Source organism: Rhinolophus sinicus, chromosome 3, assembly GCF_057876585.1.
Source record: "Rhinolophus sinicus isolate RSI-liver-muscle chromosome 3, RSI-T2T, whole genome shotgun sequence".
In the NCBI taxonomy this organism is placed as follows: domain Eukaryota; kingdom Metazoa; phylum Chordata; class Mammalia; order Chiroptera; family Rhinolophidae; genus Rhinolophus; species Rhinolophus sinicus.
Window position 1 is genome coordinate 143645732 of NC_142503.1, and position 15375 is coordinate 143661106.

Consider the following 15375-nt stretch of genomic DNA (forward strand, 5'->3'; position numbering starts at 1 on the left):
ACAAAGTTGATACCAGCAGTTACAGGAAAATAAAGTGAATGTCATTCTTGGTTTCTTGTTTACAAACAGCTCATCCACAGGTCTTAGAGCAAAGCCTCCATGCAGAATCCAGATGATCCATATTTAAAAATTTAAGGAAGCAACTGGGTAATGACCTAGCTAACTCTACACAGGAGACTAAGGCAGAGGATAGAGCACACAGGGACCCAAAATAAAACATTCATTTTACTTTGCTGCATCTGAGGGCCTAAATATTAATGCTAGTTCAAGTTCAGGGGCTGAGGAGAAAGGTCAAATGTCTTACAGTCAGTTGTAGTGCACTTATACATTCTTCCTATAATATATATATATATATATATATATACACAGACCATTTGTGACAGCACAGAATCCTCCTGCATTTCCTCTGAAGTCACTACTTCAAACACACTGAGAACCAAGGTAAGGTCTCTGCCCTGTCCTGTACTCCTTTCATGGCCCAAGAGAACCTGGTACACTCCACAGGGCAAAATACATACTTTAGACTAACTGATATTGATGTCAGAAAGAGAAGTAGGGAGAAAGATGGAGAGGCCAGGGAAAGGGCCTTAAATCTAACCCAACAGCCTACAGCTTCTCCAAGGCTAGACAGAAAATGATTGGATAGATAGAGGCTTAATATGTACAGTATATGACTTTAGGGACTTCCTGAGCCTTCATTTATTTCTCTATACATTGGTATAATGAAATGTCTGCCTTGTATGTATCATGTGTGTATGTGTGCATATATATATATATATATATATATATATATATATATATATATATCAGATGAAATAATGGACATGAAAATCTTCATATATGAAAAGGACAATGAAAATACAACACAGTGTTATCATCACGATGGAAGCATTTTCTGATCTAAATTAGCTACTCAGCCAAAGGAACCAAAAGAGATTAAGAAAGAAAGACTTTATTAAACAGTCAATAATAATGTAAAAACTATGTATAGTGTCATATGGGTACTAGACTTATCGGGGGGATCACTTCATAAATTATACAAATGCCGAACCACTATGCTGTATACCTGAAACTAATATAAAATAATATTGAATGTCAACTATTATTAAAATATATATAGTCACAGAACATAAAGTACAGAATAGGGAATATAGTCAGTGGTATTGTAATAGCTATGTACAGTATCAGATGGGTAATAGACTTGTTGGGGCTATCACTTTGTGAGGTGTGTAAATGTCTAATCACTATGTTGTTTTGTACACCTGAAACTAATAATAAAATAAAGAAAGTCTTAATTAAAAATTCTCAGCCAATGACTCTCAATCCTTTGCCCCTTCCGTGACAAAGTAGTGCCCAAAACTGTAGTCCAGAGTGCCCAGGGCAATTCAGAATCTTGCAAAGAGAAGTGAGAGGAGAAGATAGGGTAGGGGGCTGGGGCAGGGGCAGGGGCCAGGGGGACACTCAAACCTTTCACACTTCATAAAAGTTCTCTCAATCTAAAATGATAATCCAAGCTAAATTCAATCACCTCAAACTTTCCCTACCAACAGCCCATTACAGCCACTCCACTGGATCCAGTCCAACCCCAAACCAAATCCTGGAAGAGCTTCAGAGGACCCCTGAGCCTTTGCAGGGTATCCTATGTTTGGAGGAACTATGTTTCTCAAACGAAAATCAGGACATGTTGTCTGACAAGAATGGAATATTTATGGAATAACAGCACATATAACAGGGTAAAAAAGTTAAGGAAAAAAAAAGAGTCCAGAATCAGTCATTTCAGTCCTACAAAGCAAGATATTCCAAAAGTTTTTTCCAAGGTATTTTAAAAATCATAGAAATATAGACATTCTGCATTGTTTTTTCAATGTTTAGAATTAATCTACAGACAAAACATGGTAGATATTATATCTAAGTGAGATATATTCCCATCTTTCATGGCAAGGAGCCAATGGGTACTGTTTAAATCTAGACATAGAGGTACAAGCATAGTAGATGGTGTCATGGAGATAAATATAAGAACTAAAAACAGAAATGGTTGAAACTGGTTGCACTAAGAGATGAGAATGTGGGGAAATGGAGAGAGAATTATTTTGCTTTCTCACTTAATGCCCATTCAAAATTGTTCATTTCTTTAAATATATGCTGTTACGCCTTGATCATCATCTTTTATGTAAACCAACAACTTTACTTTAAAAGTATGAACATCTTATCTCATAAACAGGGTACTTTCTGCTTTATTAGTTAGCTATTACAGTTCCCTTTAATTAGTTGTCACATTTTCACTTCACCACATACCTTAAGATTCTAGATAATGTTGAATTGTGATTTATTTAGTTTACATGCTCTGACTTTTTCTTTTGAGTTTCATAATTTTATACTTTATAATAAGTAATTTATAATTTAAGTTGTTTTAACCAACATCCTGAAATGATAATTGTCTTAATCGCATTGCCATTCATCCTTTAACAACACTATACACTATGTTATGTGGCTTAATACAAAGTATTAGAAAGCTGTAAGATTTCTCCTTTGCTGACTTCGGTCATGAGAACTGCAAACTAACAGAACTCGTTCAAACAAGCTGGGTGGCATTTGTTCTACTCACACACAGAAAAAACAACTCTAATTCTAGAAATAAATGAATGTCTTATTTAAGTTGGAAAGCACTAAGACATGTAAAGTCTGAAGTAGACATGTTGGATTATTTCCACTATAAAAGACTTTAAAGTTTCAGCACCAAAAATATTAACAAAGAAGATAACTCTTTAACGGAGTTAGTTTTTTGTGTAAATTAGTGTAGCATTCATACCTCTTTCTCTTCCTTTTCATTTCATCAGCCATACCTACCAACCCACCACGAAAAAAACACACACACAAACAAAACCTGAGTTAAAGCTCCATGCAAGAGGCAGTAGTACTCATCAAATCAAAAGTAAAATTCAAAGGGAAAAAGAACTTCATGCTAAGTGCTAAAGATATATTACTTTATTTCATCCTCATAGTAACACTTTGACGTAAATTCTATTATTGTTATCTTTACCACTAAGGAAACTATGGCTTGGGAAGGTTACACAAACTAGCCAAGGTCCCATAGCTTGGAAATAGAGAATGAGGATTTGAACTCAAGAAGCCTTACTCAGAAATACATTCTCTTAACCCCTATATTAAGGCAGAGATGTATTAGGGGACCAGATGGCTTTTCACCCAAAAGCATTCATAGTGGTATAAGTAACAAAACTCACAAAATGTCTATCAATAGACCAAAGATAAAGCATAAATTGTTTTTATCTGTATTCTAATAGTTCATGGGGAAAGGGGGGGAATACATTTATATTCCACTTTACCACTGTATGTTACATTTTTAAAATTGCTACGTCTTTATCTGTAACGTCTCTGACCAGTTGCTGTGAATATTGTGCTCTGCAGCAACCCACCTCCCATCACTGTGGGGGATGGGTGGGCTTCAGCAGGCTGGATATTTGGATCCAGTTCAGACACAGCACTCAGAGATTGTGTGGCTAGCTAAAGCCCCTCTCAATGGAGCGAGCAGCTGGGTTCTACCACGTCTGACCACATCATTGCAAGAATTGGCCTCTGTGCAAAACGTCTGCAGTGAGTCCAGATTCCTTAGCCAGAACCCACTTCTGTGAGTCTGGCCTCTCTTACAGCAAGATAGGCTTTCTGCTTCCTATACCAAGTGCAAACTCCTTTTCAGACAAGATGGGTACTAAAAGCAAGTTCAGAGGGCTCTTATTGCAAATGCATGAGTTTCTCTACCTGTGAAATGATTAAATCTTAGGTGAGGAGAATACTAAACCTGAGATAAAGGTTAATGAGGTGGACCCTACTCTGTGAGTTGTCTGCTTTTTTGACCTTTGGTGGAAAAACTTATGATTTAGTCCCGTTGAGTATGACTGTGGAGGGGGATTAAAAGGCATATGTCCCCACAGAATAAAGTGTGTCCAACTGCTCATGTAACATGCCTCAAGGTAAAATCCTAGTTTCCCACTGTTTCAGTTTTTAAAAACATTTTCACTGTCAAAAATGTGATAGGTCACGAAAAAGTTATAATTCACAAATGAGCTACATATATTGTGAACCACACATCATGATTTTATTAATTCTTTGACAATATTTTTATCAAGATAAAAGGGGGGATTAAAAAAATACCATGAGCGCTATCTGATGAAGGGACCCACCACTACTCCAACAAACTTTGCAAATGCTCCCCCTATTTTAGTGCTATTATTCTGGCCCTCTTCACTGAAGGCAGAGGTTACATCTTCCAGCAGTGATTTGAATACCACATGTGACTGTTCCAGTCCATCTGCCAGTCACAACAACTTGAGTAATGAAACTTCAAACCCTGGTAATGAAAACAGTTTCCATGGTCTCTTCAAGCTTCAGCGGGGCTCCCCAGACCCAGGGACTCGTTTCTGGATTGTCTGGATCAACACTGGCTGGGATGTGGACAACCGTGGTTTCCTCTTTTGAAGACATAAGCCCGCCAACCTCTCTAACCTACTTCATGCAATTAAAAAGAACAGTTTGTATTTTGGTTTGCAAGATCTTTATCTTCTTTTTGCTTTCGTCCATCTCCAATAGATTAGTGACTCCATTATCTTTTCTTCTAAAGCCAACATCTGTCTGTTTCTCCTTCCCTCTCTCCCTTCCTTCCCTCCTCTCTTTCTTCATTCCTATTCTCAGGGCCTTTAGGACCAAACATTCTACCTCCAACTCAATGTAACCAAGATCACACAGCTCATCTTCCTGTGTGGCACACAACAGCATACCTGAGTAATCACCTTGCCCACAAGCACAAAGCTGTTCAACCATATTTAGTGAGAACCTGTTACATGTCAGGCACTATGTTAAATAAAAAATAAAAGTGATGAAAATGAGCAGACCTAATGCCCAGATATCGGTTTCTGATACCATTCTCCAGGAAACGGAAACAGGTTTCCTGGTCCAAATGGCTGATTCTGGGATTGGACAAGAAATATACAAGATGAGCCTGGAGCATCTGTGGTAAGATAAAGTAAGAAAGTAAGGAAGTGCTAAACAAACAAACAAACACTCAAAATGATGGTGGCACATCAAGGGACACAGGAGCCAAATGAAAGATCTCCCAATGGCCAAAACTAGAATAATCTGAGCAAGAAAGTAACAAAAGTAGTATGGATTATTACCCAATGTATAAAATAAATGCCCTCGAGTCCATATTCATAAATAAATGACCGAATAAATAAATGGGAAAGAAGGGATAAATCTCCTGTGCTGGAGAATTCCAAATAATTTATGTAGATACTGTGCCCTCTAGGAGGTGGAGCCTAACTCCCAACTCCTTAGGTGCGAGTTGTGCATAGTGACTTCTTTTCCAAAGGAATCACAATTAAGGGACAATCTACAAAATTCCTCACTGATAGTTCTTAAAACTGTCAAGATCATCAAACACAAGGAAAGTCTAAACTGTCATAGCCTAAGAAGACATGACAACTAAATGTAATGTGGTGTCCTGGGTAGGACCATGAACATAAAAAGGGCATTTAGTTAAAAACTAAGGAAATTTGAATAAAGAACACACTGTAGTTAATAATAATGTATCAATATTGGTTCATTAACTGTAATAAATGTATCATACTAACATAAGATGCTAACAACAGAGAAAACTGTCCAGGGTATATATATGGCAACTCTCTGTATTCTGGTGATTTTTTTTTTTTTTGAAGTCTAAAACTGTTCTAAAATTAAAAGTTTATTAAAAAAAATAAAATAGTAATAATGTTGCAACCATGCAATTATAAATAAATTGTTACATTCCCCAAAAAAGCGACACACTCTTTGCTTTTGAAAGAAGATAGGTACATATGTCAATACAGCACAGAGTGTCAATAGAACAGGTAAAACATGGACATCAGGTCAGCCTGGGGAGCTAGAAGAGTCCAGAACAAGGGTATTTAGCTTCAGAGTCCAGAGTGGGCTCAGAAAGAGACTATCTGAGCTATGACTTGATGTTTCCCAGCTGCTTAGAGGAGTCACTGGTTTTATTTCATCCCACTGCTGAAATTCCTCTAAATTCTCTAAGTCCATTAGCACATTTGCCCAAATTCTGGTGTTTCATTGTTGGACCAATATCACGTTCTTTTTTTCCTGGCTTCCTAGGATGAAGACTTTTCCCACTGCTGAGTGGGATAACTCACAGCACAGGCAATAAAATGAGGGCTTCATTTGCTGTGTGCTCTAACTGTGTTTTCCTGTGGATTTTATGTTGATCAAAAGCAATAGCCCAAGAACTTAAGAGCCAAAGAATTTAGGTCACTGTATCAGGAACTCAGGGACACACACACACACACACACACACACACACACAGCCTATGAAAGGTGAAGAAACAGAAAGCTGCAAAGGCAGTTCCCCATATCTGGGAGGTCATTGTAATCTGGCAGCCAATTTAAATCCTATTGAAATCTTTTATGGGCCACTGGAACATCTACCTGTGTGTGATTTTCTTTGAAAACTAGAGGAAGAATTTAAAGCCACGGGGTACAGGGTAATAAGAAATGAGACATCGAACCCTGAAGACAGCAAGTATATTGCTGTGTGTAGCAAGTCCTGATTTCACTGAAGCATTGGACACTTTCTGCTTCTGGTGCTCTGGAGAAAAGGACACTGAGAACACCAAAGTCTGCACAGACTACTAAAGCACCCAAGTGGCCCCCAAACTTCTAAAGGCAACGATTTGGCTAACTTGCTGTCCTAGTTTGCACTGGAACTATTTCTCTCTGAGGGAGGACATCTGTGTGTGGCCCATGGGAATCCCACCTGGTCTGGGTGGACTGTATAAAAAGTGCTACCAACTACACATACCGTGTTTCCCTGAGAATAAGACCTAGCCAGGCAGTCTGCTCTAATGCATCTTTTGGAGCAAAAATTAATGTAAGACCCAGTCTTATAATAAAATAAGACTGGGTCTATATGATATAACATGATATGATATGATATGATATGATATGATATGATATGATATGATATGATGATATAAATATAATACCGCATCTTATATTAATTTTTGCTCCAAAACACGCATTAGAGCTAGCTGATTGTCTGACTAGTTCTTATTTTCAGGGAAACAGGGTAGAGAGAGTTATATTTGTTTATGAAGTTGGGACTTTACCATTTGACCCTATAAGGATGAGGAAGGGTTTCCTCCAAACAGAAAAAGCAGCACGTCTCGAATCCCTATCTCTCCAGCATCTGAGAGAACTTGACCACTGACACGACGAAAACACATGGTGTTTCTAAAGAACTGCTTCCCAGAACCCTTGACTTCAAGGACTAGCGTGACATTTTCTTTTATTGGGATATTCGCTCCATTTACTCAAGCTGAAGCCATACTGCACTTCCCCAAAGGTTGGCAGAATTATAGAAAGGACTGAAACACATACACATAAACTAAGGAGGTGGACCAGACCCCGCACATTGAGAGGCAGCCCCAGGATGATGTCGCTGGATTCACTGCTCCTATCAGCTCCAACTGTTTCCTTCCCTCCTTTTCATCACTCACAGAAGAAAGAGGGGACTGAAACCATGACTCTCACCACTTCACAGAAATCCTCAAACCAAGAGCTCTGTCCAGGGCTCTTAATGTACTGGCAGCCCCAAGGAAAGACAGGAAAACCAGCCAATGAGGTCAGGCTCAGGGGAAGGAATGGGCTTCTTCAGGAACTGGTTGTGCACAGTGAGGTGATACTCCAGTTCTGAGTACTGGCAGCTCCCAACGGACAAACAAGAAGGGCTCCAAAATGTCATTTCTATATTGGTATTTAGAACTCAGAATGGCTTTTCCAATAGAAACAATGTTAATAGGTGGTGGTTTGGTCCCCAGGCTAGTCAAATAGGCAGTCTCTCAGCTATATTATCAGCTAAATAGGCTATTATAGGCTGGTCTGGGAAGCTGACCACAACTTAAAATGTTGTTTCTATGGGAAAACGCATTCCACAGCAGGCAACCAGAGGAATACTTGGCCATGCAAACCCATGGTCCCAGCAGCTATTGTAAGCGCCCCAGTGAGCAATGAGGACTAAACACCTTAAACTCAGGCCACTCGGAGCAGTCCTAAGAGGGCAGCCAGAATCAGAGCTGTCTCAGCCTCAGGCCCAGTGCCATTCCCTACCCCCAGCACAAGACCATTAGGGCTAATGTGGGCTATCCATAAGTCCATAAAGCAGGGACTTAAAAACTGAAGAATAATGGGATATTCTAACCCTCAATGTACCTGATTTCTCTGAGAGGCCAGAAGATCTAAATGATCTCACAAGCAACTATGACATAAAAACCAGTCCTCAGGATGGGTTCACAGACCAGGGGTTCAGTAAGCCATATCCAGAAAGAGTAGCTTCCAGATGAAGCAAGAAAGCAGGTCAGTTTTGAACTCTATTTACTGGCTTTAGTCTTGTACTCAAGTTATTCCAGCATTTCAGATAGCCTGGAACCGAAAAATTACCCTCTCTTTTGCAATGTGAATTCTTCTATGATAGAAAGTTCAGATCTATCTTTACAACCCCAGCACCTAGCACAATACCTGAATCTTAAATGGCAAATGAAGGTTTAGGGTTTCAAATGTACTTCCAACTAAGACAACATAAGTTAGAGAGAATTCTACCAGAGCAGTGAGTATTTAATTTATTGAAAAGGTAAAATTTCCAGTCAGGATGGAAAAGTAAGTAAATGCTGTGCTCACCTCCTCTCAGGACCACATCAATTACAACTAAACCACAGAACAACCATCATTGAGAATAGCCTGAAGTCTAGCTGAACTGAAGCCTTACAATGACAGAGATACAGAAGAAGCCACCTCAAGACTGGTAGGAGGGTCAGAGACATAGAACGGGCTGGTCCCACAACCACATATGACCAACAAAAACCAGGAGGCATATCGCCACTGTGGAGGTACCACCCTAAGGAATGAAGGGTCCCAGCCCCTCCCCAGCCCAAGATTTCAGTGCCGAGGAGAGATGACCCCATAATTTCTGGCTGTGAAAACCAGCAGAGACTGTGGTAAGTGAGAATAAGGTGGCTGCAGTCCCAGGTGCTCCTTTAATGGGCCTGTGTATGGACTTACTTACTGAAGGACTCACTTGCTCTGAGTTCCAGTGCTGGGTCAGCAGCTCAAAAGGCAGCAGAGACATATGGGGAGGACCTGAATTGTCTAGCTTAATGGTGAGGGCTGGAAAGGCAGCAGTCTCCTGGAGGGAGAAGTTGGCGGAAGCCACTGTTTCTTTGTTGAGCCTTACCCCACCATGCACGCAGATGCAAGCTATATCTGAGTCTCCATCAAACTGGCTATCACCTTCCACTTGCCCTGCTCTAGTGATTCCCTGAGACCCCGCCCCACTCAACTTTTGGGCGTACCCAAGCCACTTCCAGTGGCTTTTCCGAATAAATGAGCTGCCTTAGCTCAGGCTGCACACTTTCCTAAAATCTCTCAAAAAGGTTCACAAAATCCAAACAAGCAGCATCTGGCTTCAGCATGTCCCACACCTCTAGTTGAGCAGCCTTAAGCCCAGTATTAGAGACAGCTGGCCTTGGATCGTGGCTTGGCCTCTTGAGACACTTTAAAGAACAGCACAGGTGGCAGCCATCTCTGAATTGCTTTGTGGCTCATGCCAAGTGGCCCAGGGCAGGGCACAGACTGCGGCTCAACTTGGCATGCAGCAGGTGCCCTCCCAGGAGGCCCCAGGGTTGGCAGTCCCACTGGCCAGTTTCAGACTGGGCCAGAGCATCACCTCAAAGGATGATTGTGGGGACAGAGCCAGGAGTGCAGTTTCCAGGCTCTCGGCCTCACATGGAAAGGTGCTGGCTCAGGTAGTAAATGGCCATCAACTGTGATTGGATGGCCATCAGCTGTGGCTAGTTGGCCATCAGCTGTAACCAGTGAGCCATTGGTCACTAATATAACTGCCATGGCTACGCTGGCATAAAATGGGGGCTAGCAAGATGGTGGCTGAGCTAGCAAGAGCAGATTGCAGTTAGCATGGCGGATTGCAGCTAGCAAGTGGGGTTGGTTGGCAGAGAGAAGTGGACGGCAGGTTGCGGATAGTGTGGCTCCTGCTTCCTGTGTCTCCAACCCAGCCGCCAACAAGAATATAGTGGTATGACTCCCCTGTCTATGGCTCCATGGGTGTTCCTTTTTGGCCTCACCATATCCTGCGTTCTTATGTGGGGAGCGGGAGCTGAGACTCCGCATGACACCCGGCATGACAATGACACACCCAAAGGGCAGACTGGGCAGGTACCAGAGCACTGCTAACGTGAACCCTGCTCCACAGGGTCAGCACAATTCCTCCACTGCAGTCATATAACCAGTCCTCACAACTTTATCAGCCTGAGGGTCAATCCCTTCCATTGATGTGCAAACAGGAATCAAGTCTCAACTACAAAAGGAGGGTACACACAACCCACACAAGGGATACACCTGGAGCACCCGGCTTTAGTGACCAGGGAAGCTGCACCACTGGGCCCCACAGGACACCTACTACATAGACCATTCTATTAAGACCAGAAGGCATGGCAGCTCTACCTAATACATAAAAACAAACACAGGGAGGAAACGAAAATGGGGAGACAAAGAAACATGTCCTAAATAAAAGAATAGAACAAAGCTCCAGAAAAAGAACTAAACAAAATGAAGACAAGCAATCTACCAGATGCAGAGTTCCAAACACTGGTTATAAGGATGTTCAGTGATCTCAGGAAGAATTCCAACAAAGAAAAAGAAAACATAAAAATGGAGGTAGAAAACATTTAAAAGAACCAGTCAGAAATAAAGAATAAAATAACAAAAATGAAGAATACATTAGAGGGAATTAATAATAGATTAGATGAAGCAGAGGATCGAATCAGTGATTTAGAAGATAAGGTAGCAAAAAACACCCAATCAGAACAGCAAAAAGGAAAAAGAATCCGAAAAACTGGGGACAGTTTAAGGGGCCTCTGGGACAACATCAAGTGTACCAACATTTACAACATACGGATACCTGAAGGAGAAGAGAGACAGCAAGGAATTGAAAACCTATTTGAAGAAATAATGACTGAAACCTTCCCTAACCTGGCAAAGAAAATAGATATACAAGTCCAGCAAGCATGGATAGTCCCAAACAAGATGAACCCAAACAGGCCCACACCAAGACACATCATTATTAAAATGCCAAAGTTTAAAGACAAAGAGAGAATCTTTAGGCAGCAAGAGAAAAGCAATTAGTCATCTACAAGGGAGCTCCCATAAGACTGTCAGCTGATTGCTCAACAGAAACTTAGCAGGCCAGAAGGAATTGGCAGGAAATAATCAAAGTGATGGAAAGCAAGGACCTACAATGAAGATTACTCTACCCATCAAAGTTATCATTTAGAATCAAGGGACAGATAAAGAGCTTCCCAGACATGAAAAAGCTAAAGGAGTTCATCACCACCAAACCAGTATTACAAGGAATTTTAGAGCAACTTCTTTAAGACAAAAAAACAGAGAGAGACATAGAGAGAGAGAAAACATGAATAATAAAAATCTGTCAAAATTACTTTAAATCTAAATGAATTAAATGTTCCAATCAAAAGATAGGGTGGCTGAATGGATAAGAAAACAAGACGCTTACTTATGCTGCCTACAAGAGACTCACTTCAGATAAAGAAACACATACGAATTAAAAGTAAAAGGATGGGGAAAAGATATTTCATGAAAATGGAAACAAAACAAATAAAGAAAAGAAAAGCTGTGGTAGCAATACTTATATGAGACAAAATAGACTTTAAAACAAAGGCTATAACAGATGACAAAGAAGGATACGTAATCTCACTTCTGGGTAATTATCCAAAGAAATCTAAAATGCTTCTTTGAGGGGGACGTGTGCATCTATATGTTCATTACAGCGTTGTTTACAATAGACGAGATGTGGAGGCAGACTGGGTGTCCATTGATGGATAAATGGATAAAGAGTAGGTGGTACATACAATGGAATATTTCTCAGCCATGTATGGGCATGGATTCTTGCCATCTGCAGTGGCTTGGATGGACCAGGAGGGTATTGTGCTGAGTAAAGTAGGTCAGACCGAGAAAGACAGTTGCAATGAGATTTTGCTTATATGTGAAATCTAAAGAACAAAATGAACAAACAAACAAAACAGAAACAAACTCATAGATATAGAGAACATGGTTGCCAGGCAGGAGGCAGGGTTGAGAATGGGTGGGAAAGAAGTACAAATTGGTTGTTACAAAGTAGTCATGAGGATGTAGGGTATAGCATAAGGCATTAGTCAATAATATTGTAATAATAATGTATGGTGTCAGATGGCTACTAAATTTATTGGGGTGTTAGATAGGAGGGGGTTGGGGGACAGGCTTAAAAAGGTGAAGGCATTAAGAAGTACTAATTGGTAGTTATAAAACAGTCATGGGGAGTAAAGTAAAGCATAGGGAATATAGTCAATAATGCAGTAATAACTATGTATAGTGCCAGGTGGGTACTAGACTAGTCAGGGGGATCACTTCTTAAATTATGTAAATGTCCAACCACTATACTATACATCTGAAATTCATATAAAATAATATTGAATTTCAACTATAATTTCAAAATTTAAAAAGTGTGGGGGAAAGTGAAGGAGAATAAGAGATTCAAATTTCCGAGTATAAAACGATTAAGTCATGGGGATGTAATGTACAGCATAGTAAATATAATCAATAGCATTGGGAAAGTATACTACGGTGCCAGATGGTTGCTGGATTTATGGTGATCTCTTCTTTAGATATATAAATGTTAAATAATTATTGTGTACCCCTGAAACTAATATAATAATTGTATATTAGCTATAGTCGAGAACCATTTACTTCACTCACATGTGGGATATAAAACTGAAAGCAACAAAGGAACAAGACAAATAAAAAAAACAAAAACTCATCGACACAGACAATAATTTAGTGGTTACCAGAGGGTAAGGGGGGTGGGAGGATGGTAGATGAGGGTAAAGGGGGTCAAATATATGGTGATGGAAGAACTGACTCTGTGTGGTGAATATATACTGTAATATATAGATGATGGATTATAGAATTGTTCACTTGAAACCTATGCAATTTTATTAATCATTGTCACCCCAATAAATTTTAATTTAAAAAAGAACTTTAAAAAAGAAAAGGTAAATATATTTAGAATAAATTAAATAATATAATAAAGGAATGAAAAAGATAATTACTATTAAGAAATCAATATGATTTCATTCACTCTTTTTAATTTTAAAATAATTAAATACATAAGAAAAGATACATATAGGGCCAGCCCAGTGGCTCAGGCAGTTCGAGCTCCGTGCTCCTAACTCTGAAAGCTGCCGGTTCAATTCCCACATGGGCCAGTGGGCTCTCAACCACAAGGTTGCCGGTTCAACTCCTCCGAATCCCATAAGGGATAGTGGGCTCGGCCCCCTGCAACTAAGATTGAACATGGCACCTTGAGCTGAGCTGCCTCCCAGATGGCTCAGTTGGTTGGAGCGCGTCCTCTCAACCACAAGGTTGCGAGTTCAATACCTCGACTCCCGCAAGGGATGGTAGGCTGCGCCCCCTGCAACTAGCAACAGCAACTGGACCTGGAGTTGAGCTGTGCTCTCCACAACTAAGACTGAAAAGGACAACAACTTGAAGCTGAACAGCACCCTCCACAACTAAGATTGAAAGGACAACAACTTGACTTGGAAAAAAAGTCCTGGAAGTACACACTGTACCCCAATAAAGTCCTATTCCCCTTCCCCAATAAAATCTTTCAAAAAATATTATTTAAAAGATACATATAAATGGAATTCATAGAGTATAAGAGTGAAGTTTTTCCACGTTTCAAATACATCAATTAGAAACATTTTACAGCTACAAAAGCTTTCAGAGGTCTTATATCTCTTACTTGACTTCATAGGAGTCAACAGGCAGTGGGTTTTTAAAAACATTTCTCTACCAAACCCTTCATCAGAACAGAGACAACATTGGTCTGAAGGAACAACAACAACAATAACAATAGATAATAAATCGTTGATAGAGTTTAACTTTCTAAAAAGTCAAAGGAACTTAGCTAAAAGCATGCAGTTGCTGAGATTATTTCATGGACATTAACAATTCACAATATTAGGGATCAAGAACTAAACAAGTTTCTTTTTCCTAACTTTGCAATTGAAGCAAAGTTGTAAGCATTTATTTCTAGACACTTAGGTACCGGGAAAACTTTAAATGAAAACAGTCTAATTAATTTGAGGGAGTTTGACTAAATCAGAATTTATCTAGTCCATGTGAAGTCACACTGCAGAATAAAAATAGTTAGCAAATTTTAGAGAGCTTTATAATTTACAAAAGAATCATGTGACCCTTCCCCAAAATTCTATCAAGGAAATATATTCCTGTGCTCATTTTCAGATAAGGAAGCTGAAATTCAGAGAAGTGAATTGTTCAAAGGCAACACAATGGAAACATGTCATAAATCACTAATTAGACACCAAAAGAATATATTCATAAAACATTCCAAGGTTAATACTAAAGATTTTTTAGATTACCTATTAGAAAGATGTTTCTATAAATATTCCAAAGAGAATGTGTTTCCTCATATAAACTAATTTGTGCATAACTTTTTGTACTCCAGTTTTCTTTTCTTAGGTCTGCAAAACCAAAAATTTTAAGACAGATCTTACAAAGTAGATTGGAAAGGGAAAGCAATGGTAAAATGAATACATTTCAGGTATACTCGCTCCAATAAATTCTGAAATCCCTTCTGCATGGTGAATATCCTGTCCTGTTCCCTCTCGTAAAAATATCGGTCAGCTCTTAACATGTTCAGTATTTAGGGGAGCGGGTGGGTGGGGAGCAATGTAGAGGTTCAAAATGTGGATAATTCAAAACCTACTCATAGCTGCCATTGGAATGTATTGTGTACATACACTTGAACATGGGTGTGTCTTGTCTTTTGAAAAGTACCTTCAAGCAAAACCATCAGGGCATGCAGGCAACTACCTGACCCAGTGCACGAAGGCCGGGGTGACCACAATAATATTCTGAAAACCCTCCAGTTTCCCGACTCTATGACTTAAATCAGAGGCTACTGGCACACTGTCCAATGCACAGAAAAAGTGGCAACTCATTCCAACCGCCAGCACAGTTCCTACCAAAATCCAATCCAAAAGATTTCCCTCTCAGCCTGAGCTGCCAGCACTGTCCTCTCAACACCTTTTGAGCTCTAGGGAAGGAAGGTATGACAGTGTTCATGTTCCAAGCTATAATTAAGCAGAGGGGGTGCTAAATGCCAACTCCAAACTTCAACACAGTGACAACTTCTGAGGAGATGATAGTATCAAAAACAGC

General features: G+C 39.9%; 1 protein-coding gene across 2 annotated transcripts in view; it reads right to left on the reverse strand.

Moving 5' to 3' along the window:
• FBN1 (fibrillin 1) overlaps nucleotides 1-15375 on the reverse strand; it is a 233149-nt gene that overhangs the window by 199664 nt on the left and 18110 nt on the right. The gene's annotated exons all lie outside the window — the stretch shown is intronic.